We start from the raw sequence: 22,571 nt of genomic DNA on the forward strand, positions 1-22,571 counted from the left end.
GTCCGCGGTGGCTTATGCGGACGACGTAACGATCTTCGCCCAAGATCAAGCGGAAATTCATGTAATAGGGAAATCATTAAAGGAATATGAGGAGGAAAGCGGGCAAAAAGTAAACATGGAAAAGACAAAGGCCTTGACAATAAAAGACGCCGACTTCACCGCGACCAGTGAATGGAAAGAGGTGACCTCGATGGACATTCTGGGCATTCCATGGAGTAGGACTTCCACGGAGACGACAAACGCAGTATGGGAAAAGGCAACGAGAATGATAAAAGGAACATTAGCGCAATTGAGAGACAGGGACCTAAACATACATCAGAAAGTCCTTGCGATAAACGCATTGTTATTATCCAAGGCATGGTACGCCGCACTGATTTTCCCGTTGCCAGAAAAACATGGGGCTCTATTGACGAAAATAGCAACGCAATACCTTTGGGGAGGGCATTTGCTAAGAGTAGCAAAGAGCCAGGCCTGTCTACCCAAGGGGAAGGGGGGCCTAGGGCTGATCGACGTGCGGGACAAAGCCCTGGCACTCTATGCAAAGACAGTAATAAACATCCTATCCGACGACTGTCAACATTCAAAAGATCTGCTAAAGGCGGCATGGGGTGCACCAGGGCAGGATAGACTGCTGATGAAAACTATCAGGAAAGTTAAGGACTTAGTAGAAAAGATGCCGAGAGGAGTGACAGCCACCACCAAGTGCCTTTACCGACAACTCAGAAGCGACGACAACCACCGAATCAACATCGAAAAGCACATCCTATCGGTAAATTGGAAGAGAGTGTGGAAGAACATCAACGAAATAGCCATGACCCTAAGGACAAAGAGCGTCCTATTCCTATTCGCAAACTATATAGTGACCACCCAGCAAGTGAAACAAAACATGTATCTAACAAGCAGGAACGAATGCGAATACTGTGACAAAGCCGACACACAAGACCACAGGGTGTTCGAATGCACCATCTCAAGGAGGAGGTGGTGCCTAATAAAAAGAACATTTAGAGAATTAAACACCTTTGGAGAAAAGGAGATAGGAAATAGGAATATGATGATTCTGGATTTCAACATCTTTCCCCGCGTGAAAATGGAAACAATGTGCTGGCTGATTGGACAGCACCTTCTTACGGTACACAAGTGGGTTAAAATAGATATAGAAAGTTGGTGGGAACAAGTGAAAAAAGAGAGCAAAAACCTACCGGGCCGATTACAGCCATATTGGAAGAAAGTAGAACAAATGGTAAAAAAAGAAGTCATGAAAGAATAACAAGTTTAAAGAAAATTGGTCTTGGACTCAATGTAAACTGTCATGTATGCAAGGAAATATATTACCGATAACAAGTATGTGAATAAAGGGAATACGTTCAATAAATAAGAGCAGATAATAATGTAAACAATGTATCATTAATGTTTAACTGTGAAAAAAAGACGCAAAGGGGATGTTTAAAAAAAAATTTGACTATTTATAATTGGCTTGATTTCATTGTAATCATTTTGTTCCCTATAAAGGATCTTGTATTGTTAATTCAAGTAAGGAAAATGTTCCCTAAGTTATGTGACGGTGAACACTTTCCGAATGCTTATAGTTCATAAGTGGTTCATACTTATATCATCCTTTGTTTAGAATTGTTCAATTGTGAAAATGTTCAATCTGTGGTCTTATGCACGCTTAAGATGGTGCACATGGTGTTAAATAACTATGTCTGTGAATGGAAATACATGCAATAAAAAAAAAAAAAAATACCACGCTGAATACACCGGTTCTCGTCCGATCACCGAAGTTAAGCAGCATCGGGCCCGGATAGTACTTGGATGGGTGACCGCCTGGGAACACCGGGTGCCGTTGGCTTTCAATATTTTTTTTCCGAAACGAACGTATTTTGAGGCATTCTCTGATGTTTTTAATTTTTTTCAAATAATTTATTTTGCAATGCCAGACATTGCATGCGTGATTTTGAATTGGTATGTTCCCTTTTGACACCATTCCATTTCATCTAGATGCGACCAGCTCTCTTGGGGCAATGCATTGGTGCTGTAGTAACCCGTATCTCTTCCACATTTATCCAAAGTTCGTTTTGAGATGGCAAATTACCTCCGTCTCCCGCCATCATATAGTATGGTCGTGGACGGCCCGATGTATGCAAGCCGTGGGCAAGAAAATAGACGTCGTGTCGCGTCGTTGCAAGTGTTTGCGGGCTTGATATTGCTAAAATAGTTGACTCGAGAGTGGTGGAAATTGCCAACGGCCATACCACGCTGAATACACCGGTTCTCGTCCGATCACCGAAGTTAAGCAGCATCGGGCCCGGATAGTACTTGGATGGGTGACCGCCTGGGAACACCGGGTGCCGTTGGCTTTCAATATTTTTTTTCCGAAACGAACGTATTTTGAGGCATTCTCTGATGTTTTAAATTTTTTTCAAATAATTTATTTTGCAATGCCAGACATTGCATGCGTGATTTTGAATTGGTATGTTCCCTTTTGACACCATTCCATTTCATCTAGATGCGACCAGCTCTCTTGGGGCAATGCATTGGTGCTGTAGTAACCCGTATCTCTTCCACATTTATCCAAAGTTCGTTTTGAGATGGCAAATTACCTCCGTCTCCCGCCATCATATAGTATGGTCGTGGACGGCCCGATGTATGCAAGCCGTGGGCAAGAAAATAGACGTCGTGTCGCGTCGTTGCAAGTGTTTGCGGGCTTGATATTGCTAAAATAGTTGACTCGAGAGTGGTGGAAATTGCCAACGGCCATACCACGCTGAATACACCGGTTCTCGTCCGATCACCGAAGTTAAGCAGCATCGGGCCCGGATAGTACTTGGATGGGTGACCGCCTGGGAACACCGGGTGCCGTTGGCTTTCAATATTTTTTTTCCGAAACGAACGTATTTTGAGGCATTCTCTGATGTTTTTAATTTTTTTCAAATAATTTATTTTGCAATGCCAGACATTGCATGCGTGATTTTGAATTGGTATGTTCCCTTTTGACACCATTCCATTTCATCTAGATGCGACCAGCTCTCTTGGGGCAATGCATTGGTGCTGTAGTAACCCGTATCTCTTCCACATTTATCCAAAGTTCGTTTTGAGATGGCAAATTACCTCCGTCTCCCGCCATCATATAGTATGGTCGTGGACGGCCCGATGTATGCAAGCCGTGGGCAAGAAAATAGACGTCGTGTCGCGTCGTTGCAAGTGTTTGCGGGCTTGATATTGCTAAAATAGTTGACTCGAGAGTGTTGGAAAATGCCAACGGCCAAACCACGCTGAATACACCGGTTCTCGTCCGATCACCGAAGTTAAGCAGCATCGGGCCCGGATAGTACTTGGATGGGTGACCGCCTGGGAACACCGGGTGCCGTTGGCTTTCAATATTTTTTTTCCGAAACGAACGTATTTTGAGGCATTCTCTGATGTTTTAAATTTTTTTCAAATAATTTATTTTGCAATGCCAGACATTGCATGCGTGATTTTGAATTGGTATGTTCCCTTTTGACACCATTCCATTTCATCTAGATGCGACCAGCTCTCTTGGGGCAATGCATTGGTGCTGTAGTAACCCGTATCTCTTCCACATTTATCCAAAGTTCGTTTTGAGATGGCAAATTACCTCCGTCTCCCGCCATCATATAGTATGGTCGTGGACGGCCCGATGTATGCAAGCCGTGGGCAAGAAAATAGACGTCGTGTCGCGTCGTTGCAAGTGTTTGCGGGCTTGATATTGCTAAAATAGTTGACTCGAGAGTGGTGGAAATTGCCAACGGCCATACCACGCTGAATACACCGGTTCTCGTCCGATCACCGAAGTTAAGCAGCATCGGGCCCGGATAGTACTTGGATGGGTGACCGCCTGGGAACACCGGGTGCCGTTGGCTTTCAATATTTTTTTTCCGAAACGAACGTATTTTGAGGCATTCTCTGATGTTTTTAATTTTTTTCAAATAATTTATTTTGCAATGCCCGACATTGCATGCGTGATTTTGAATTGGTATGTTCCCTTTTGACACCATTCCATTTCATCTAGATGCGACCAGCTCTCTTGGGGCAATGCATTGGTGCTGTAGTAACCCGTATCTCTTCCACATTTATCCAAAGTTCGTTTTGAGATGGCAAATTACCTCCGTCTCCCGCCATCATATAGTATGGTCGTGGACGGCCCGATGTATGCAAGCCGTGGGCAAGAAAATAGACGTCGTGTCGCGTCGTTGCAAGTGTTTGCGGGCTTGATATTGCTAAAATAGTTGACTCGAGAGTGTTGGAAAATGCCAACGGCCAAACCACGCTGAATACACCGGTTCTCGTCCGATCACCGAAGTTAAGCAGCATCGGGCCCGGATAGTACTTGGATGGGTGACCGCCTGGGAACACCGGGTGCCGTTGGCTTTCAATATTTTTTTTCCGAAACGAACGTATTTTGAGGCATTCTCTGATGTTTTTAATTTTTTTCAAATAATTTATTTTGCAATGCCCGACATTGCATGCGTGATTTTGAATTGGTATGTTCCCTTTTGACACCATTCCATTTCATCTAGATGCGACCAGCTCTCTTGGGGCAATGCATTGGTGCTGTAGTAACCCGTATCTCTTCCACATTTATCCAAAGTTCGTTTTGAGATGGCAAATTACCTCCGTCTCCCGCCATCATATAGTATGGTCGTGGACGGCCCGATGTATGCAAGCCGTGGGCAAGAAAATAGACGTCGTGTCGCGTCGTTGCAAGTGTTTGCGGGCTTGATATTGCTAAAATAGTTGACTCGAGAGTGGTGGAAATTGCCAACGGCCATACCACGCTGAATACACCGGTTCTCGTCCGATCACCGAAGTTAAGCAGCATCGGGCCCGGATAGTACTTGGATGGGTGACCGCCTGGGAACACCGGGTGCCGTTGGCTTTCAATATTTTTTTTCCGAAACGAACGTATTTTGAGGCATTCTCTGATGTTTTTAATTTTTTTCAAATAATTTATTTTGCAATGCCCGACATTGCATGCGTGATTTTGAATTGGTATGTTCCCTTTTGACACCATTCCATTTCATCTAGATGCGACCAGCTCTCTTGGGGCAATGCATTGGTGCTGTAGTAACCCGTATCTCTTCCACATTTATCCAAAGTTCGTTTTGAGATGGCAAATTACCTCCGTCTCCCGCCATCATATAGTATGGTCGTGGACGGCCCGATGTATGCAAGCCGTGGGCAAGAAAATAGACGTCGTGTCGCGTCGTTGCAAGTGTTTGCGGGCTTGATATTGCTAAAATAGTTGACTCGAGAGTGGTGGAAATTGCCAACGGCCATACCACGCTGAATACACCGGTTCTCGTCCGATCACCGAAGTTAAGCAGCATCGGGCCCGGATAGTACTTGGATGGGTGACCGCCTGGGAACACCGGGTGCCGTTGGCTTTCAATATTTTTTTTCCGAAACGAACGTATTTTGAGGCATTCTCTGATGTTTTTAATTTTTTTCAAATAATTTATTTTGCAATGCCAGACATTGCATGCGTGATTTTGAATTGGTATGTTCCCTTTTGACACCATTCCATTTCATCTAGATGCGACCAGCTCTCTTGGGGCAATGCATTGGTGCTGTAGTAACCCGTATCTCTTCCACATTTATCCAAAGTTCGTTTTGAGATGGCAAATTACCTCCGTCTCCCGCCATCATATAGTATGGTCGTGGACGGCCCGATGTATGCAAGCCGTGGGCAAGAAAATAGACGTCGTGTCGCGTCGTTGCAAGTGTTTGCGGGCTTGATATTGCTAAAATAGTTGACTCGAGAGTGGTGGAAATTGCCAACGGCCATACCACGCTGAATACACCGGTTCTCGTCCGATCACCGAAGTTAAGCAGCATCGGGCCCGGATAGTACTTGGATGGGTGACCGCCTGGGAACACCGGGTGCCGTTGGCTTTCAATATTTTTTTTCCGAAACGAACGTATTTTGAGGCATTCTCTGATGTTTTAAATTTTTTTCAAATAATTTATTTTGCAATGCCAGACATTGCATGCGTGATTTTGAATTGGTATGTTCCCTTTTGACACCATTCCATTTCATCTAGATGCGACCAGCTCTCTTGGGGCAATGCATTGGTGCTGTAGTAACCCGTATCTCTTCCACATTTATCCAAAGTTCGTTTTGAGATGGCAAATTACCTCCGTCTCCCGCCATCATATAGTATGGTCGTGGACGGCCCGATGTATGCAAGCCGTGGGCAAGAAAATAGACGTCGTGTCGCGTCGTTGCAAGTGTTTGCGGGCTTGATATTGCTAAAATAGTTGACTCGAGAGTGGTGGAAATTGCCAACGGCCATACCACGCTGAATACACCGGTTCTCGTCCGATCACCGAAGTTAAGCAGCATCGGGCCCGGATAGTACTTGGATGGGTGACCGCCTGGGAACACCGGGTGCCGTTGGCTTTCAATATTTTTTTTCCGAAACGAACGTATTTTGAGGCATTCTCTGATGTTTTTAATTTTTTTCAAATAATTTATTTTGCAATGCCAGACATTGCATGCGTGATTTTGAATTGGTATGTTCCCTTTTGACACCATTCCATTTCATCTAGATGCGACCAGCTCTCTTGGGGCAATGCATTGGTGCTGTAGTAACCCGTATCTCTTCCACATTTATCCAAAGTTCGTTTTGAGATGGCAAATTACCTCCGTCTCCCGCCATCATATAGTATGGTCGTGGACGGCCCGATGTATGCAAGCCGTGGGCAAGAAAATAGACGTCGTGTCGCGTCGTTGCAAGTGTTTGCGGGCTTGATATTGCTAAAATAGTTGACTCGAGAGTGGTGGAAATTGCCAACGGCCATACCACGCTGAATACACCGGTTCTCGTCCGATCACCGAAGTTAAGCAGCATCGGGCCCGGATAGTACTTGGATGGGTGACCGCCTGGGAACACCGGGTGCCGTTGGCTTTCAATATTTTTTTTCCGAAACGAACGTATTTTGAGGCATTCTCTGATGTTTTTAATTTTTTTCAAATAATTTATTTTGCAATGCCAGACATTGCATGCGTGATTTTGAATTGGTATGTTCCCTTTTGACACCATTCCATTTCATCTAGATGCGACCAGCTCTCTTGGGGCAATGCATTGGTGCTGTAGTAACCCGGATCTCTTCCACATTTATCCAAAGTTCGTTTTGAGATGGCAAATTACCTCCGTCTCCCGCCATCATATAGTATGGTCGTGGACGGCCCGATGTATGCAAGCCGTGGGCAAGAAAATAGACGTCGTGTCGCGTCGTTGCAAGTGTTTGCGGGCTTGATATTGCTAAAATAGTTGACTCGAGAGTGGTGGAAATTGCCAACGGCCATACCACGCTGAATACACCGGTTCTCGTCCGATCACCGAAGTTAAGCAGCATCGGGCCCGGATAGTACTTGGATGGGTGACCGCCTGGGAACACCGGGTGCCGTTGGCTTTCAATATTTTTTTTCCGAAACGAACGTATTTTGAGGCATTCTCTGATGTTTTAAATTTTTTTCAAATAATTTATTTTGCAATGCCAGACATTGCATGCGTGATTTTGAATTGGTATGTTCCCTTTTGACACCATTCCATTTCATCTAGATGCGACCAGCTCTCTTGGGGCAATGCATTGGTGCTGTAGTAACCCGTATCTCTTCCACATTTATCCAAAGTTCGTTTTGAGATGGCAAATTACCTCCGTCTCCCGCCATCATATAGTATGGTCGTGGACGGCCCGATGTATGCAAGCCGTGGGCAAGAAAATAGACGTCGTGTCGCGTCGTTGCAAGTGTTTGCGGGCTTGATATTGCTAAAATAGTTGACTCGAGAGTGGTGGAAATTGCCAACGGCCATACCACGCTGAATACACCGGTTCTCGTCCGATCACCGAAGTTAAGCAGCATCGGGCCCGGATAGTACTTGGATGGGTGACCGCCTGGGAACACCGGGTGCCGTTGGCTTTCAATATTTTTTTTCCGAAACGAACGTATTTTGAGGCATTCTCTGATGTTTTTAATTTTTTTCAAATAATTTATTTTGCAATGCCAGACATTGCATGCGTGATTTTGAATTGGTATGTTCCCTTTTGACACCATTCCATTTCATCTAGATGCGACCAGCTCTCTTGGGGCAATGCATTGGTGCTGTAGTAACCCGTATCTCTTCCACATTTATCCAAAGTTCGTTTTGAGATGGCAAATTACCTCCGTCTCCCGCCATCATATAGTATGGTCGTGGACGGCCCGATGTATGCAAGCCGTGGGCAAGAAAATAGACGTCGTGTCGCGTCGTTGCAAGTGTTTGCGGGCTTGATATTGCTAAAATAGTTGACTCGAGAGTGTTGGAAAATGCCAACGGCCAAACCACGCTGAATACACCGGTTCTCGTCCGATCACCGAAGTTAAGCAGCATCGGGCCCGGATAGTACTTGGATGGGTGACCGCCTGGGAACACCGGGTGCCGTTGGCTTTCAATATTTTTTTTCCGAAACGAACGTATTTTGAGGCATTCTCTGATGTTTTAAATTTTTTTCAAATAATTTATTTTGCAATGCCAGACATTGCATGCGTGATTTTGAATTGGTATGTTCCCTTTTGACACCGTTCCATTTCATCTAGATGCGACCAGCTCTCTTGGGGCAATGCATTGGTGCTGTAGTAACCCGTATCTCTTCCACATTTATCCAAAGTTCGTTTTGAGATGGCAAATTACCTCCGTCTCCCGCCATCATATAGTATGGTCGTGGACGGCCCGATGTATGCAAGCCGTGGGCAAGAAAATAGACGTCGTGTCGCGTCGTTGCAAGTGTTTGCGGGCTTGATATTGCTAAAATAGTTGACTCGAGAGTGGTGGAAATTGCCAACGGCCATACCACGCTGAATACACCGGTTCTCGTCCGATCACCGAAGTTAAGCAGCATCGGGCCCGGATAGTACTTGGATGGGTGACCGCCTGGGAACACCGGGTGCCGTTGGCTTTCAATATTTTTTTTCCGAAACGAACGTATTTTGAGGCATTCTCTGATGTTTTTAATTTTTTTCAAATAATTTATTTTGCAATGCCAGACATTGCATGCGTGATTTTGAATTGGTATGTTCCCTTTTGACACCATTCCATTTCATCTAGATGCGACCAGCTCTCTTGGGGCAATGCATTGGTGCTGTAGTAACCCGTATCTCTTCCACATTTATCCAAAGTTCGTTTTGAGATGGCAAATTACCTCCGTCTCCCGCCATCATATAGTATGGTCGTGGACGGCCCGATGTATGCAAGCCGTGGGCAAGAAAATAGACGTCGTGTCGCGTCGTTGCAAGTGTTTGCGGGCTTGATATTGCTAAAATAGTTGACTCGAGAGTGGTGGAAATTGCCAACGGCCATACCACGCTGAATACACCGGTTCTCGTCCGATCACCGAAGTTAAGCAGCATCGGGCCCGGATAGTACTTGGATGGGTGACCGCCTGGGAACACCGGGTGCCGTTGGCTTTCAATATTTTTTTTCCGAAACGAACGTATTTTGAGGCATTCTCTGATGTTTTTAATTTTTTTCAAATAATTTATTTTGCAATGCCAGACATTGCATGCGTGATTTTGAATTGGTATGTTCCCTTTTGACACCATTCCATTTCATCTAGATGCGACCAGCTCTCTTGGGGCAATGCATTGGTGCTGTAGTAACCCGTATCTCTTCCACATTTATCCAAAGTTCGTTTTGAGATGGCAAATTACCTCCGTCTCCCGCCATCATATAGTATGGTCGTGGACGGCCCGATGTATGCAAGCCGTGGGCAAGAAAATAGACGTCGTGTCGCGTCGTTGCAAGTGTTTGCGGGCTTGATATTGCTAAAATAGTTGACTCGAGAGTGGTGGAAATTGCCAACGGCCATACCACGCTGAATACACCGGTTCTCGTCCGATCACCGAAGTTAAGCAGCATCGGGCCCGGATAGTACTTGGATGGGTGACCGCCTGGGAACACCGGGTGCCGTTGGCTTTCAATATTTTTTTTCCGAAACGAACGTATTTTGAGGCATTCTCTGATGTTTTAAATTTTTTTCAAATAATTTATTTTGCAATGCCAGACATTGCATGCGTGATTTTGAATTGGTATGTTCCCTTTTGACACCATTCCATTTCATCTAGATGCGACCAGCTCTCTTGGGGCAATGCATTGGTGCTGTAGTAACCCGTATCTCTTCCACATTTATCCAAAGTTCGTTTTGAGATGGCAAATTACCTCCGTCTCCCGCCATCATATAGTATGGTCGTGGACGGCCCGATGTATGCAAGCCGTGGGCAAGAAAATAGACGTCGTGTCGCGTCGTTGCAAGTGTTTGCGGGCTTGATATTGCTAAAATAGTTGACTCGAGAGTGGTGGAAATTGCCAACGGCCATACCACGCTGAATACACCGGTTCTCGTCCGATCACCGAAGTTAAGCAGCATCGGGCCCGGATAGTACTTGGATGGGTGACCGCCTGGGAACACCGGGTGCCGTTGGCTTTCAATATTTTTTTTCCGAAACGAACGTATTTTGAGGCATTCTCTGATGTTTTTAATTTTTTTCAAATAATTTATTTTGCAATGCCAGACATTGCATGCGTGATTTTGAATTGGTATGTTCCCTTTTGACACCATTCCATTTCATCTAGATGCGACCAGCTCTCTTGGGGCAATGCATTGGTGCTGTAGTAACCCGTATCTCTTCCACATTTATCCAAAGTTCGTTTTGAGATGGCAAATTACCTCCGTCTCCCGCCATCATATAGTATGGTCGTGGACGGCCCGATGTATGCAAGCCGTGGGCAAGAAAATAGACGTCGTGTCGCGTCGTTGCAAGTGTTTGCGGGCTTGATATTGCTAAAATAGTTGACTCGAGAGTGTTGGAAAATGCCAACGGCCAAACCACGCTGAATACACCGGTTCTCGTCCGATCACCGAAGTTAAGCAGCATCGGGCCCGGATAGTACTTGGATGGGTGACCGCCTGGGAACACCGGGTGCCGTTGGCTTTCAATATTTTTTTTCCGAAACGAACGTATTTTGAGGCATTCTCTGATGTTTTTAATTTTTTTCAAATAATTTATTTTGCAATGCCAGACATTGCATGCGTGATTTTGAATTGGTATGTTCCCTTTTGACACCATTCCATTTCATCTAGATGCGACCAGCTCTCTTGGGGCAATGCATTGGTGCTGTAGTAACCCGTATCTCTTCCACATTTATCCAAAGTTCGTTTTGAGATGGCAAATTACCTCCGTCTCCCGCCATCATATAGTATGGTCGTGGACGGCCCGATGTATGCAAGCCGTGGGCAAGAAAATAGACGTCGTGTCGCGTCGTTGCAAGTGTTTGCGGGCTTGATATTGCTAAAATAGTTGACTCGAGAGTGTTGGAAAATGCCAACGGCCAAACCACGCTGAATACACCGGTTCTCGTCCGATCACCGAAGTTAAGCAGCATCGGGCCCGGATAGTACTTGGATGGGTGACCGCCTGGGAACACCGGGTGCCGTTGGCTTTCAATATTTTTTTTCCGAAACGAACGTATTTTGAGGCATTCTCTGATGTTTTAAATTTTTTTCAAATAATTTATTTTGCAATGCCAGACATTGCATGCGTGATTTTGAATTGGTATGTTCCCTTTTGACACCATTCCATTTCATCTAGATGCGACCAGCTCTCTTGGGGCAATGCATTGGTGCTGTAGTAACCCGTATCTCTTCCACATTTATCCAAAGTTCGTTTTGAGATGGCAAATTACCTCCGTCTCCCGCCATCATATAGTATGGTCGTGGACGGCCCGATGTATGCAAGCCGTGGGCAAGAAAATAGACGTCGTGTCGCGTCGTTGCAAGTGTTTGCGGGCTTGATATTGCTAAAATAGTTGACTCGAGAGTGGTGGAAATTGCCAACGGCCATACCACGCTGAATACACCGGTTCTCGTCCGATCACCGAAGTTAAGCAGCATCGGGCCCGGATAGTACTTGGATGGGTGACCGCCTGGGAACACCGGGTGCCGTTGGCTTTCAATATTTTTTTTCCGAAACGAACGTATTTTGAGGCATTCTCTGATGTTTTTAATTTTTTTCAAATAATTTATTTTGCAATGCCCGACATTGCATGCGTGATTTTGAATTGGTATGTTCCCTTTTGACACCATTCCATTTCATCTAGATGCGACCAGCTCTCTTGGGGCAATGCATTGGTGCTGTAGTAACCCGTATCTCTTCCACATTTATCCAAAGTTCGTTTTGAGATGGCAAATTACCTCCGTCTCCCGCCATCATATAGTATGGTCGTGGACGGCCCGATGTATGCAAGCCGTGGGCAAGAAAATAGACGTCGTGTCGCGTCGTTGCAAGTGTTTGCGGGCTTGATATTGCTAAAATAGTTGACTCGAGAGTGTTGGAAAATGCCAACGGCCAAACCACGCTGAATACACCGGTTCTCGTCCGATCACCGAAGTTAAGCAGCATCGGGCCCGGATAGTACTTGGATGGGTGACCGCCTGGGAACACCGGGTGCCGTTGGCTTTCAATATTTTTTTTCCGAAACGAACGTATTTTGAGGCATTCTCTGATGTTTTTAATTTTTTTCAAATAATTTATTTTGCAATGCCCGACATTGCATGCGTGATTTTGAATTGGTATGTTCCCTTTTGACACCATTCCATTTCATCTAGATGCGACCAGCTCTCTTGGGGCAATGCATTGGTGCTGTAGTAACCCGTATCTCTTCCACATTTATCCAAAGTTCGTTTTGAGATGGCAAATTACCTCCGTCTCCCGCCATCATATAGTATGGTCGTGGACGGCCCGATGTATGCAAGCCGTGGGCAAGAAAATAGACGTCGTGTCGCGTCGTTGCAAGTGTTTGCGGGCTTGATATTGCTAAAATAGTTGACTCGAGAGTGGTGGAAATTGCCAACGGCCATACCACGCTGAATACACCGGTTCTCGTCCGATCACCGAAGTTAAGCAGCATCGGGCCCGGATAGTACTTGGATGGGTGACCGCCTGGGAACACCGGGTGCCGTTGGCTTTCAATATTTTTTTTCCGAAACGAACGTATTTTGAGGCATTCTCTGATGTTTTTAATTTTTTTCAAATAATTTATTTTGCAATGCCAGACATTGCATGCGTGATTTTGAATTGGTATGTTCCCTTTTGACACCATTCCATTTCATCTAGATGCGACCAGCTCTCTTGGGGCAATGCATTGGTGCTGTAGTAACCCGTATCTCTTCCACATTTATCCAAAGTTCGTTTTGAGATGGCAAATTACCTCCGTCTCCCGCCATCATATAGTATGGTCGTGGACGGCCCGATGTATGCAAGCCGTGGGCAAGAAAATAGACGTCGTGTCGCGTCGTTGCAAGTGTTTGCGGGCTTGATATTGCTAAAATAGTTGACTCGAGAGTGGTGGAAATTGCCAACGGCCATACCACGCTGAATACACCGGTTCTCGTCCGATCACCGAAGTTAAGCAGCATCGGGCCCGGATAGTACTTGGATGGGTGACCGCCTGGGAACACCGGGTGCCGTTGGCTTTCAATATTTTTTTTCCGAAACGAACGTATTTTGAGGCATTCTCTGATGTTTTAAATTTTTTTCAAATAATTTATTTTGCAATGCCAGACATTGCATGCGTGATTTTGAATTGGTATGTTCCCTTTTGACACCATTCCATTTCATCTAGATGCGACCAGCTCTCTTGGGGCAATGCATTGGTGCTGTAGTAACCCGTATCTCTTCCACATTTATCCAAAGTTCGTTTTGAGATGGCAAATTACCTCCGTCTCCCGCCATCATATAGTATGGTCGTGGACGGCCCGATGTATGCAAGCCGTGGGCAAGAAAATAGACGTCGTGTCGCGTCGTTGCAAGTGTTTGCGGGCTTGATATTGCTAAAATAGTTGACTCGAGAGTGGTGGAAATTGCCAACGGCCATACCACGCTGAATACACCGGTTCTCGTCCGATCACCGAAGTTAAGCAGCATCGGGCCCGGATAGTACTTGGATGGGTGACCGCCTGGGAACACCGGGTGCCGTTGGCTTTCAATATTTTTTTTCCGAAACGAACGTATTTTGAGGCATTCTCTGATGTTTTTAATTTTTTTCAAATAATTTATTTTGCAATGCCAGACATTGCATGCGTGATTTTGAATTGGTATGTTCCCTTTTGACACCATTCCATTTCATCTAGATGCGACCAGCTCTCTTGGGGCAATGCATTGGTGCTGTAGTAACCCGGATCTCTTCCACATTTATCCAAAGTTCGTTTTGAGATGGCAAATTACCTCCGTCTCCCGCCATCATATAGTATGGTCGTGGACGGCCCGATGTATGCAAGCCGTGGGCAAGAAAATAGACGTCGTGTCGCGTCGTTGCAAGTGTTTGCGGGCTTGATATTGCTAAAATAGTTGACTCGAGAGTGGTGGAAATTGCCAACGGCCATACCACGCTGAATACACCGGTTCTCGTCCGATCACCGAAGTTAAGCAGCATCGGGCCCGGATAGTACTTGGATGGGTGACCGCCTGGGAACACCGGGTGCCGTTGGCTTTCAATATTTTTTTTCCGAAACGAACGTATTTTGAGGCATTCTCTGATGTTTTTAATTTTTTTCAAATAATTTATTTTGCAATGCCAGACATTGCATGCGTGATTTTGAATTGGTATGTTCCCTTTTGACACCATTCCATTTCATCTAGATGCGACCAGCTCTCTTGGGGCAATGCATTGGTGCTGTAGTAACCCGTATCTCTTCCACATTTATCCAAAGTTCGTTTTGAGATGGCAAATTACCTCCGTCTCCCGCCATCATATAGTATGGTCGTGGACGGCCCGATGTATGCAAGCCGTGGGCAAGAAAATAGACGTCGTGTCGCGTCGTTGCAAGTGTTTGCGGGCTTGATATTGCTAAAATAGTTGACTCGAGAGTGGTGGAAATTGCCAACGGCCATACCACGCTGAATACACCGGTTCTCGTCCGATCACCGAAGTTAAGCAGCATCGGGCCCGGATAGTACTTGGATGGGTGACCGCCTGGGAACACCGGGTGCCGTTGGCTTTCAATATTTTTTTTCCGAAACGAACGTATTTTGAGGCATTCTCTGATGTTTTAAATTTTTTTCAAATAATTTATTTTGCAATGCCAGACATTGCATGCGTGATTTTGAATTGGTATGTTCCCTTTTGACACCATTCCATTTCATCTAGATGCGACCAGCTCTCTTGGGGCAATGCATTGGTGCTGTAGTAACCCGTATCTCTTCCACATTTATCCAAAGTTCGTTTTGAGATGGCAAATTACCTCCGTCTCCCGCCATCATATAGTATGGTCGTGGACGGCCCGATGTATGCAAGCCGTGGGCAAGAAAATAGACGTCGTGTCGCGTCGTTGCAAGTGTTTGCGGGCTTGATATTGCTAAAATAGTTGACTCGAGAGTGGTGGAAATTGCCAACGGCCATACCACGCTGAATACACCGGTTCTCGTCCGATCACCGAAGTTAAGCAGCATCGGGCCCGGATAGTACTTGGATGGGTGACCGCCTGGGAACACCGGGTGCCGTTGGCTTTCAATATTTTTTTTCCGAAACGAACGTATTTTGAGGCATTCTCTGATGTTTTTAATTTTTTTCAAATAATTTATTTTGCAATGCCAGACATTGCATGCGTGATTTTGAATTGGTATGTTCCCTTTTGACACCATTCCATTTCATCTAGATGCGACCAGCTCTCTTGGGGCAATGCATTGGTGCTGTAGTAACCCGTATCTCTTCCACATTTATCCAAAGTTCGTTTTGAGATGGCAAATTACCTCCGTCTCCCGCCATCATATAGTATGGTCGTGGACGGCCCGATGTATGCAAGCCGTGGGCAAGAAAATAGACGTCGTGTCGCGTCGTTGCAAGTGTTTGCGGGCTTGATATTGCTAAAATAGTTGACTCGAGAGTGGTGGAAATTGCCAACGGCCATACCACGCTGAATACACCGGTTCTCGTCCGATCACCGAAGTTAAGCAGCATCGGGCCCGGATAGTACTTGGATGGGTGACCGCCTGGGAACACCGGGTGCCGTTGGCTTTCAATATTTTTTTTCCGAAACGAACGTATTTTGAGGCATTCTCTGATGTTTTTAATTTTTTTCAAATAATTTATTTTGCAATGCCAGACATTGCATGCGTGATTTTGAATTGGTATGTTCCCTTTTGACACCATTCCATTTCATCTAGATGCGACCAGCTCTCTTGGGGCAATGCATTGGTGCTGTAGTAACCCGTATCTCTTCCACATTTATCCAAAGTTCGTTTTGAGATGGCAAATTACCTCCGTCTCCCGCCATCATATAGTATGGTCGTGGACGGCCCGATGTATGCAAGCCGTGGGCAAGAAAATAGACGTCGTGTCGCGTCGTTGCAAGTGTTTGCGGGCTTGATATTGCTAAAATAGTTGACTCGAGAGTGTTGGAAAATGCCAACGGCCAAACCACGCTGAATACACCGGTTCTCGTCCGATCACCGAAGTTAAGCAGCATCGGGCCCGGATAGTACTTGGATGGGTGACCGCCTGGGAACACCGGGTGCCGTTGGCTTTCAATATTTTTTTTCCGAAACGAACGTATTTTGAGGCATTCTCTGATGTTTTTAATTTTTTTCAAATAATTTATTTTGCAATGCCAGACATTGCATGCGTGATTTTGAATTGGTATGTTCCCTTTTGACACCATTCCATTTCATCTAGATGCGACCAGCTCTCTTGGGGCAATGCATTGGTGCTGTAGTAACCCGTATCTCTTCCACATTTATCCAAAGTTCGTTTTGAGATGGCAAATTACCTCCGTCTCCCGCCATCATATAGTATGGTCGTGGACGGCCCGATGTATGCAAGCCGTGGGCAAGAAAATAGACGTCGTGTCGCGTCGTTGCAAGTGTTTGCGGGCTTGATATTGCTAAAATAGTTGACTCGAGAGTGGTGGAAATTGCCAACGGCCATACCACGCTGAATACACCGGTTCTCGTCCGATCACCGAAGTTAAGCAGCATCGGGCCCGGATAGTACTTGGATGGGTGACCGCCTGGGAACACCGGGTGCCGTTGGCTTTCAATATTTTTTTTCCGAAACGAACGTATTTTGAGGCATTCTCTGATGTTTTTAATTTTTTTCAAATAATTTATTTTGCAATGCCAGACATTGCATGCGTGATTTTGAATTGGTATGTTCCCTTTTGACACCATTCCATTTCATCTAGATGCGACCAGCTCTCTTGGGGCAATGCATTGGTGCTGTAGTAACCCGTATCTCTTCCACATTTATCCAAAGTTCGTTTTGAGATGGCAAATTACCTCCGTCTCCCGCCATCATATAGTATGGTCGTGGACGGCCCGATGTATGCAAGCCGTGGGCAAGAAAATAGACGTCGTGTCGCGTCGTTGCAAGTGTTTGCGGGCTTGATATTGCTAAAATAGTTGACTCGAGAGTGGTGGAAATTGCCAACGGCCATACCACGCTGAATACACCGGTTCTCGTCCGATCACCGAAGTTAAGCAGCATCGGGCCCGGATAGTACTTGGATGGGTGACCGCCTGGGAACACCGGGTGCCGTTGGCTTTCAATATTTTTTTTCCGAAACGAACGTATTTTGAGGCATTCTCTGATGTTTTTAATTTTTTTCAAATAATTTATTTTGCAATGCCAGACATTGCATGCGTGATTTTGAATTGGTATGTTCCCTTTTGACACCATTCCATTTCATCTAGATGCGACCAGCTCTCTTGGGGCAATGCATTGGTGCTGTAGTAACCCGTATCTCTTCCACATTTATCCAAAGTTCGTTTTGAGATGGCAAATTACCTCCGTCTCCCGCCATCATATAGTATGGTCGTGGACGGCCCGATGTATGCAAGCCGTGGGCAAGAAAATAGACGTCGTGTCGCGTCGTTGCAAGTGTTTGCGGGCTTGATATTGCTAAAATAGTTGACTCGAGAGTGGTGGAAATTGCCAACGGCCATACCACGCTGAATACACCGGTTCTCGTCCGATCACCGAAGTTAAGCAGCATCGGGCCCGGATAGTACTTGGATGGGTGACCGCCTGGGAACACCGGGTGCCGTTGGCTTTCAATATTTTTTTTCCGAAACGAACGTATTTTGAGGCATTCTCTGATGTTTTAAATTTTTTTCAAATAATTTATTTTGCAATGCCAGACATTGCATGCGTGATTTTGAATTGGTATGTTCCCTTTTGACACCATTCCATTTCATCTAGATGCGACCAGCTCTCTTGGGGCAATGCATTGGTGCTGTAGTAACCCGTATCTCTTCCACATTTATCCAAAGTTCGTTTTGAGATGGCAAATTACCTCCGTCTCCCGCCATCATATAGTATGGTCGTGGACGGCCCGATGTATGCAAGCCGTGGGCAAGAAAATAGACGTCGTGTCGCGTCGTTGCAAGTGTTTGCGGGCTTGATATTGCTAAAATAGTTGACTCGAGAGTGGTGGAAATTGCCAACGGCCATACCACGCTGAATACACCGGTTCTCGTCCGATCACCGAAGTTAAGCAGCATCGGGCCCGGATAGTACTTGGATGGGTGACCGCCTGGGAACACCGGGTGCCGTTGGCTTTCAATATTTTTTTTCCGAAACGAACGTATTTTGAGGCATTCTCTGATGTTTTTAATTTTTTTCAAATAATTTATTTTGCAATGCCAGACATTGCATGCGTGATTTTGAATTGGTATGTTCCCTTTTGACACCATTCCATTTCATCTAGATGCGACCAGCTCTCTTGGGGCAATGCATTGGTGCTGTAGTAACCCGTATCTCTTCCACATTTATCCAAAGTTCGTTTTGAGATGGCAAATTACCTCCGTCTCCCGCCATCATATAGTATGGTCGTGGACGGCCCGATGTATGCAAGCCGTGGGCAAGAAAATAGACGTCGTGTCGCGTCGTTGCAAGTGTTTGCGGGCTTGATATTGCTAAAATAGTTGACTCGAGAGTGGTGGAAATTGCCAACGGCCATACCACGCTGAATACACCGGTTCTCGTCCGATCACCGAAGTTAAGCAGCATCGGGCCCGGATAGTACTTGGATGGGTGACCGCCTGGGAACACCGGGTGCCGTTGGCTTTCAATATTTTTTTTCCGAAACGAACGTATTTTGAGGCATTCTCTGATGTTTTAAATTTTTTTCAAATAATTTATTTTGCAATGCCAGACATTGCATGCGTGATTTTGAATTGGTATGTTCCCTTTTGACACCATTCCATTTCATCTAGATGCGACCAGCTCTCTTGGGGCAATGCATTGGTGCTGTAGTAACCCGTATCTCTTCCACATTTATCCAAAGTTCGTTTTGAGATGGCAAATTACCTCCGTCTCCCGCCATCATATAGTATGGTCGTGGACGGCCCGATGTATGCAAGCCGTGGGCAAGAAAATAGACGTCGTGTCGCGTCGTTGCAAGTGTTTGCGGGCTTGATATTGCTAAAATAGTTGACTCGAGAGTGGTGGAAATTGCCAACGGCCATACCACGCTGAATACACCGGTTCTCGTCCGATCACCGAAGTTAAGCAGCATCGGGCCCGGATAGTACTTGGATGGGTGACCGCCTGGGAACACCGGGTGCCGTTGGCTTTCAATATTTTCGGTCCGGTGTGAGCGTTCGAAGAGTGAGGACGTGTCTGTGTTTCGGTTCTGTGTGCGTGCTATCCCCGGCGTTCGAGGCTTCGATCGCCGGGAAACGAGAATTTCGTAAAGCGCTTTGATATATGCGTCAAAGCGTTTTGTGTATGAAAAGTGCTGCTTATTTTGAGTTAGCCCTTATTAGGGCTTGACGTGTGTTATAAAGTCAGCCAATTCGAAATGCCTTACGATAGGAAGGCAACTCTAATAATAAGTCTAAATGACTTAAAAGAAAGTGCTACCGCCCTAGAGGTCCATCGGTTCATCGGTGTCGAGCTCGGGCTTAAGTTGGAAGATTTAGTGGCCATACAATTTGGAATTACAAGAAAATCCATTTATGTGAAACTTATAAACGAAGAATTAGTTGAAAATCTTTTGAGGTCGAAAGGGGGGCCAGTTGACTTCCCATCAGTAGCCGAAAAGCGTGGAACGGCGACGTTGGAGTCAGCGTCTAGCAGGGCAAGCTTTGTTAAGGTGGTGGGGCTCCCCCCAGAAATCCCAAAATTCGAGGTGGAGACGGAATTAGGCAAATATGGAAGAGTGGTATCATACGCGGTAAACAAATGGATAGGCCCTGGGCTATACCCGATCAGCACTGGAACGCGGAATGTGAAAATGTATTTAAAGTCCCCGATTCCGTCATATATCCCGATAGCTGGTCACAGGGCGGTCATACACTACGAGGGACAACAGCAAACGTGCTCGAGATGCGGAAGCACAAACCATCTGCGATTGAATTGCACAATGCCAACCACAATCACGGCGTACGCCGACGCACTGAGGGGGAAAAAGCAAGCGGCAGAAGAGGAGGCGGTGCTGCCGACGAGAATGGAAGAGGACCGAGGAGTGGAGGAGATTCCCTTGGAGCAGGAGGAGGAGGTCAACCCAAGGATGAGGGTAGAGAAACGCAGGGAGAAGGAAGGACCAACCTACCACCCAGGAACGTCGAGCGAGGAAGACGTCGCCGGAAACGACGCTATTGCCGAGGGAGCGGGAAACGGGAGAAAGAGGAGGAAAGGGTCGAACACGAGAGGGCGGGGGAAAAGGATATCGATAGACGTAGCCCGTGGAAAGGAAACGGAGAGATCAACCATCACGAGGGAGGAAAGGTGTGATCCCTGTGCAGATCAGAGTAAGATTCAAGAGGGGAATAATGGGGGAGGAATCAAAATGGCCGTAGCAGTAGAAGAAGAATCAAAAGAAACCGGAGAACCCGATTCAATCGAGGGCGGTGATCGACGGCTTGCGGGGGAAGACAAGAAATTGGTCATGGCGCAAGAGAAGCAAATAGGAAGAAATCTAGACATGGTAACCCCTTTTAGCGACAAGGGTCTCGGGAAAGGGTTATCTGTGACGTTACGCGAAGGGGAGGGCAAACAGCATGAGGAAGAGGCTGAGGAGCGGAGGAGGGAAGAAGACCCGGAGGACAACGCGTCGACCAGCAGTCACCCCTGGAGGGAGGTGGAGGGACGTCGGAAGCGCGGTGGTGGCGAGGATGACAGCGGGAGGAAGTTTGGGCTCGGCGGGGACGAGAGCGAGGACTCCGACGCCAAGGACAACGGGAGCAGCGACACCGGGGACCAGGACGAGGCCCCGAGGAGATCCGGGAGAGGGGGCAAGGCGGAAACGACCGAGCAGAGACAGAAGACGAAGAAGAAGGACAAAGGAAAGAACAGCCTAAGCGTCGGACTCCAGGAGATAGCGGTGAGGTACGCATATATGAAGGAAGCCAAATGGAAAAGGGATGCAAAAAATACAGGGAATGATAAGGGGAAGCAAATGGGAACCCCGAATCCGGAATCCCAATGAATTACACATTGAACCCAAAATTGAGAATAGGCACGCTTAATGTATGTGGGGTTACAAGTAAAAACAGAATAGAAAAAGTATTCGACCTATTTAAAAGAGAAGACCTGGACATCCTACTATTGCAAGAGGTCATGGTGAGTGTACATTGGGAAACGGGCCCGGCGGAGATCTATATAAACAACCAAGAGCGGGAAAGAGGCACTGCGATCATGTTAAAAAGAAACATCACCGGAGAAAAAATGACAATGCTACCATCCGGGAGGGCGATGGCCATGACGATCCTTGGGATAAGGATAATAAATGTGTACGGCCCGGCCGGCACCAGGAAACTTCAGGAGAGGAGGGAATTTTACTCGCGGGACCTCCTGCCCCTGCTGAGCGACTTCCAAGGAATGGCACTGTTAGGGGGTGATTTTAACGCAATCATAGACGAGAAAGATAGCCAAAACAACGATGGAGGAGGAGCAAAATACCCACTGTGTGGTCCCCTAAAATCGATAGTTAAAAACCTCAGAGCCACTGACGCAAACAGATTAACAAGCACAAAAGATAACCTTCCGTACACCATCTACGGCGACAAATGGGCAACAAGGCAGGACCGCTTTTACGCATCCTACGACTTGAAAACCCATATATCCTCCTATGCGGTTCTTCCAGTGGCATGCTCCGACCACTGCGCAGTTATTATATCGGTCGATGGATCCCAAAGCAGGACGAGGCATCAGCCAAGGAAAAAGGAGTGGAGGATGAACGTCGAGCTGCTATATGAGAAAGACACCAGAGCCATACTGAAAGAAAACATCCAGCGATGGGAGGAAAGCTGGAGAGGATTGGATCCAAGCGAAAGGTGGGAAAACTCCAAAGTAAAAATAAGAAACCTTTTCGCACAACTGCACAGGGAGAGAGCCGAAGAAATCAGGGAAACCATGGCTTTTTACAGAGAAGCGCTCGAGGAGAGCCTAAAGACGAGAGAAAGGGAACGGAGCAACTGGGGGGAGATAAAAGAACTAAAAAGGAAAATCTTCGGAATGGAAGAGGAAAGGGCGAAAATATCAACATGGCACAGAAGCAAAATATGTTTGCCA

General features: G+C 46.3%; 35 non-coding genes and 1 pseudogene across 35 annotated transcripts; all 36 read left to right on the plus strand.

Moving 5' to 3' along the window:
• Window positions 1–1,740: 1,740 nt before the first annotated feature.
• On the plus strand, window positions 1,741–1,839 carry LOC139699162 (5S ribosomal RNA; annotated as a pseudogene).
• A 399-nt stretch (window positions 1,840–2,238) lies between these two features.
• On the plus strand, window positions 2,239–2,357 carry LOC139699604 (5S ribosomal RNA). The gene has a single exon (XR_011703476.1). It is a non-coding gene; the product is annotated as a 5S ribosomal RNA (ribosomal RNA).
• A 389-nt stretch (window positions 2,358–2,746) lies between these two features.
• Window positions 2,747–2,865, plus strand: LOC139699615 (5S ribosomal RNA). The gene has a single exon (XR_011703487.1). It is a non-coding gene; the product is annotated as a 5S ribosomal RNA (ribosomal RNA).
• Window positions 2,866–3,254: 389 nt separating this feature from the next.
• On the plus strand, window positions 3,255–3,373 carry LOC139699662 (5S ribosomal RNA). The gene has a single exon (XR_011703530.1). It is a non-coding gene; the product is annotated as a 5S ribosomal RNA (ribosomal RNA).
• Window positions 3,374–3,762: 389 nt separating this feature from the next.
• Window positions 3,763–3,881, plus strand: LOC139699627 (5S ribosomal RNA). The gene has a single exon (XR_011703498.1). It is a non-coding gene; the product is annotated as a 5S ribosomal RNA (ribosomal RNA).
• A 389-nt stretch (window positions 3,882–4,270) lies between these two features.
• On the plus strand, window positions 4,271–4,389 carry LOC139699663 (5S ribosomal RNA). The gene has a single exon (XR_011703531.1). It is a non-coding gene; the product is annotated as a 5S ribosomal RNA (ribosomal RNA).
• Window positions 4,390–4,778: 389 nt separating this feature from the next.
• On the plus strand, window positions 4,779–4,897 carry LOC139699639 (5S ribosomal RNA). Its single transcript, XR_011703509.1, has one exon. It is a non-coding gene; the product is annotated as a 5S ribosomal RNA (ribosomal RNA).
• Window positions 4,898–5,286: 389 nt separating this feature from the next.
• On the plus strand, window positions 5,287–5,405 carry LOC139699651 (5S ribosomal RNA). The gene has a single exon (XR_011703520.1). It is a non-coding gene; the product is annotated as a 5S ribosomal RNA (ribosomal RNA).
• A 389-nt stretch (window positions 5,406–5,794) lies between these two features.
• LOC139699664 (5S ribosomal RNA) lies at window positions 5,795–5,913 on the plus strand. The gene has a single exon (XR_011703532.1). It is a non-coding gene; the product is annotated as a 5S ribosomal RNA (ribosomal RNA).
• Window positions 5,914–6,302: 389 nt separating this feature from the next.
• Window positions 6,303–6,421, plus strand: LOC139699675 (5S ribosomal RNA). The gene has a single exon (XR_011703543.1). It is a non-coding gene; the product is annotated as a 5S ribosomal RNA (ribosomal RNA).
• A 389-nt stretch (window positions 6,422–6,810) lies between these two features.
• LOC139699687 (5S ribosomal RNA) lies at window positions 6,811–6,929 on the plus strand. The gene has a single exon (XR_011703554.1). It is a non-coding gene; the product is annotated as a 5S ribosomal RNA (ribosomal RNA).
• Window positions 6,930–7,318: 389 nt separating this feature from the next.
• Window positions 7,319–7,437, plus strand: LOC139699699 (5S ribosomal RNA). The gene has a single exon (XR_011703565.1). It is a non-coding gene; the product is annotated as a 5S ribosomal RNA (ribosomal RNA).
• Window positions 7,438–7,826: 389 nt separating this feature from the next.
• Window positions 7,827–7,945, plus strand: LOC139699710 (5S ribosomal RNA). The gene has a single exon (XR_011703576.1). It is a non-coding gene; the product is annotated as a 5S ribosomal RNA (ribosomal RNA).
• Window positions 7,946–8,334: 389 nt separating this feature from the next.
• Window positions 8,335–8,453, plus strand: LOC139699665 (5S ribosomal RNA). Its single transcript, XR_011703533.1, has one exon. It is a non-coding gene; the product is annotated as a 5S ribosomal RNA (ribosomal RNA).
• A 389-nt stretch (window positions 8,454–8,842) lies between these two features.
• On the plus strand, window positions 8,843–8,961 carry LOC139699132 (5S ribosomal RNA). The gene has a single exon (XR_011703058.1). It is a non-coding gene; the product is annotated as a 5S ribosomal RNA (ribosomal RNA).
• Window positions 8,962–9,350: 389 nt separating this feature from the next.
• Window positions 9,351–9,469, plus strand: LOC139699143 (5S ribosomal RNA). Its single transcript, XR_011703069.1, has one exon. It is a non-coding gene; the product is annotated as a 5S ribosomal RNA (ribosomal RNA).
• A 389-nt stretch (window positions 9,470–9,858) lies between these two features.
• LOC139699156 (5S ribosomal RNA) lies at window positions 9,859–9,977 on the plus strand. Its single transcript, XR_011703080.1, has one exon. It is a non-coding gene; the product is annotated as a 5S ribosomal RNA (ribosomal RNA).
• A 389-nt stretch (window positions 9,978–10,366) lies between these two features.
• Window positions 10,367–10,485, plus strand: LOC139699167 (5S ribosomal RNA). Its single transcript, XR_011703083.1, has one exon. It is a non-coding gene; the product is annotated as a 5S ribosomal RNA (ribosomal RNA).
• Window positions 10,486–10,874: 389 nt separating this feature from the next.
• Window positions 10,875–10,993, plus strand: LOC139699666 (5S ribosomal RNA). The gene has a single exon (XR_011703534.1). It is a non-coding gene; the product is annotated as a 5S ribosomal RNA (ribosomal RNA).
• A 389-nt stretch (window positions 10,994–11,382) lies between these two features.
• Window positions 11,383–11,501, plus strand: LOC139699667 (5S ribosomal RNA). Its single transcript, XR_011703535.1, has one exon. It is a non-coding gene; the product is annotated as a 5S ribosomal RNA (ribosomal RNA).
• A 389-nt stretch (window positions 11,502–11,890) lies between these two features.
• Window positions 11,891–12,009, plus strand: LOC139699179 (5S ribosomal RNA). Its single transcript, XR_011703084.1, has one exon. It is a non-coding gene; the product is annotated as a 5S ribosomal RNA (ribosomal RNA).
• A 389-nt stretch (window positions 12,010–12,398) lies between these two features.
• LOC139699668 (5S ribosomal RNA) lies at window positions 12,399–12,517 on the plus strand. The gene has a single exon (XR_011703536.1). It is a non-coding gene; the product is annotated as a 5S ribosomal RNA (ribosomal RNA).
• A 389-nt stretch (window positions 12,518–12,906) lies between these two features.
• LOC139699191 (5S ribosomal RNA) lies at window positions 12,907–13,025 on the plus strand. The gene has a single exon (XR_011703086.1). It is a non-coding gene; the product is annotated as a 5S ribosomal RNA (ribosomal RNA).
• Window positions 13,026–13,414: 389 nt separating this feature from the next.
• Window positions 13,415–13,533, plus strand: LOC139699194 (5S ribosomal RNA). The gene has a single exon (XR_011703089.1). It is a non-coding gene; the product is annotated as a 5S ribosomal RNA (ribosomal RNA).
• A 389-nt stretch (window positions 13,534–13,922) lies between these two features.
• Window positions 13,923–14,041, plus strand: LOC139699195 (5S ribosomal RNA). The gene has a single exon (XR_011703090.1). It is a non-coding gene; the product is annotated as a 5S ribosomal RNA (ribosomal RNA).
• Window positions 14,042–14,430: 389 nt separating this feature from the next.
• LOC139699196 (5S ribosomal RNA) lies at window positions 14,431–14,549 on the plus strand. Its single transcript, XR_011703091.1, has one exon. It is a non-coding gene; the product is annotated as a 5S ribosomal RNA (ribosomal RNA).
• Window positions 14,550–14,938: 389 nt separating this feature from the next.
• On the plus strand, window positions 14,939–15,057 carry LOC139699197 (5S ribosomal RNA). The gene has a single exon (XR_011703092.1). It is a non-coding gene; the product is annotated as a 5S ribosomal RNA (ribosomal RNA).
• Window positions 15,058–15,446: 389 nt separating this feature from the next.
• On the plus strand, window positions 15,447–15,565 carry LOC139699198 (5S ribosomal RNA). The gene has a single exon (XR_011703093.1). It is a non-coding gene; the product is annotated as a 5S ribosomal RNA (ribosomal RNA).
• A 389-nt stretch (window positions 15,566–15,954) lies between these two features.
• LOC139699199 (5S ribosomal RNA) lies at window positions 15,955–16,073 on the plus strand. The gene has a single exon (XR_011703094.1). It is a non-coding gene; the product is annotated as a 5S ribosomal RNA (ribosomal RNA).
• A 389-nt stretch (window positions 16,074–16,462) lies between these two features.
• Window positions 16,463–16,581, plus strand: LOC139699669 (5S ribosomal RNA). Its single transcript, XR_011703537.1, has one exon. It is a non-coding gene; the product is annotated as a 5S ribosomal RNA (ribosomal RNA).
• Window positions 16,582–16,970: 389 nt separating this feature from the next.
• On the plus strand, window positions 16,971–17,089 carry LOC139699200 (5S ribosomal RNA). The gene has a single exon (XR_011703095.1). It is a non-coding gene; the product is annotated as a 5S ribosomal RNA (ribosomal RNA).
• A 389-nt stretch (window positions 17,090–17,478) lies between these two features.
• LOC139699201 (5S ribosomal RNA) lies at window positions 17,479–17,597 on the plus strand. The gene has a single exon (XR_011703096.1). It is a non-coding gene; the product is annotated as a 5S ribosomal RNA (ribosomal RNA).
• Window positions 17,598–17,986: 389 nt separating this feature from the next.
• Window positions 17,987–18,105, plus strand: LOC139699202 (5S ribosomal RNA). Its single transcript, XR_011703097.1, has one exon. It is a non-coding gene; the product is annotated as a 5S ribosomal RNA (ribosomal RNA).
• A 389-nt stretch (window positions 18,106–18,494) lies between these two features.
• On the plus strand, window positions 18,495–18,613 carry LOC139699205 (5S ribosomal RNA). Its single transcript, XR_011703099.1, has one exon. It is a non-coding gene; the product is annotated as a 5S ribosomal RNA (ribosomal RNA).
• Window positions 18,614–19,002: 389 nt separating this feature from the next.
• On the plus strand, window positions 19,003–19,121 carry LOC139699206 (5S ribosomal RNA). The gene has a single exon (XR_011703100.1). It is a non-coding gene; the product is annotated as a 5S ribosomal RNA (ribosomal RNA).
• Window positions 19,122–19,510: 389 nt separating this feature from the next.
• Window positions 19,511–19,629, plus strand: LOC139699207 (5S ribosomal RNA). Its single transcript, XR_011703101.1, has one exon. It is a non-coding gene; the product is annotated as a 5S ribosomal RNA (ribosomal RNA).
• Window positions 19,630–22,571: the final 2,942 nt, after the last annotated feature.

This window comes from Hetaerina americana, unplaced genomic scaffold (assembly GCF_022747635.1).
Source record: "Hetaerina americana unplaced genomic scaffold, ioHetAmer1.1.p SCAF_9, whole genome shotgun sequence".
NCBI classification, from domain to species: domain Eukaryota; kingdom Metazoa; phylum Arthropoda; class Insecta; order Odonata; family Calopterygidae; genus Hetaerina; species Hetaerina americana.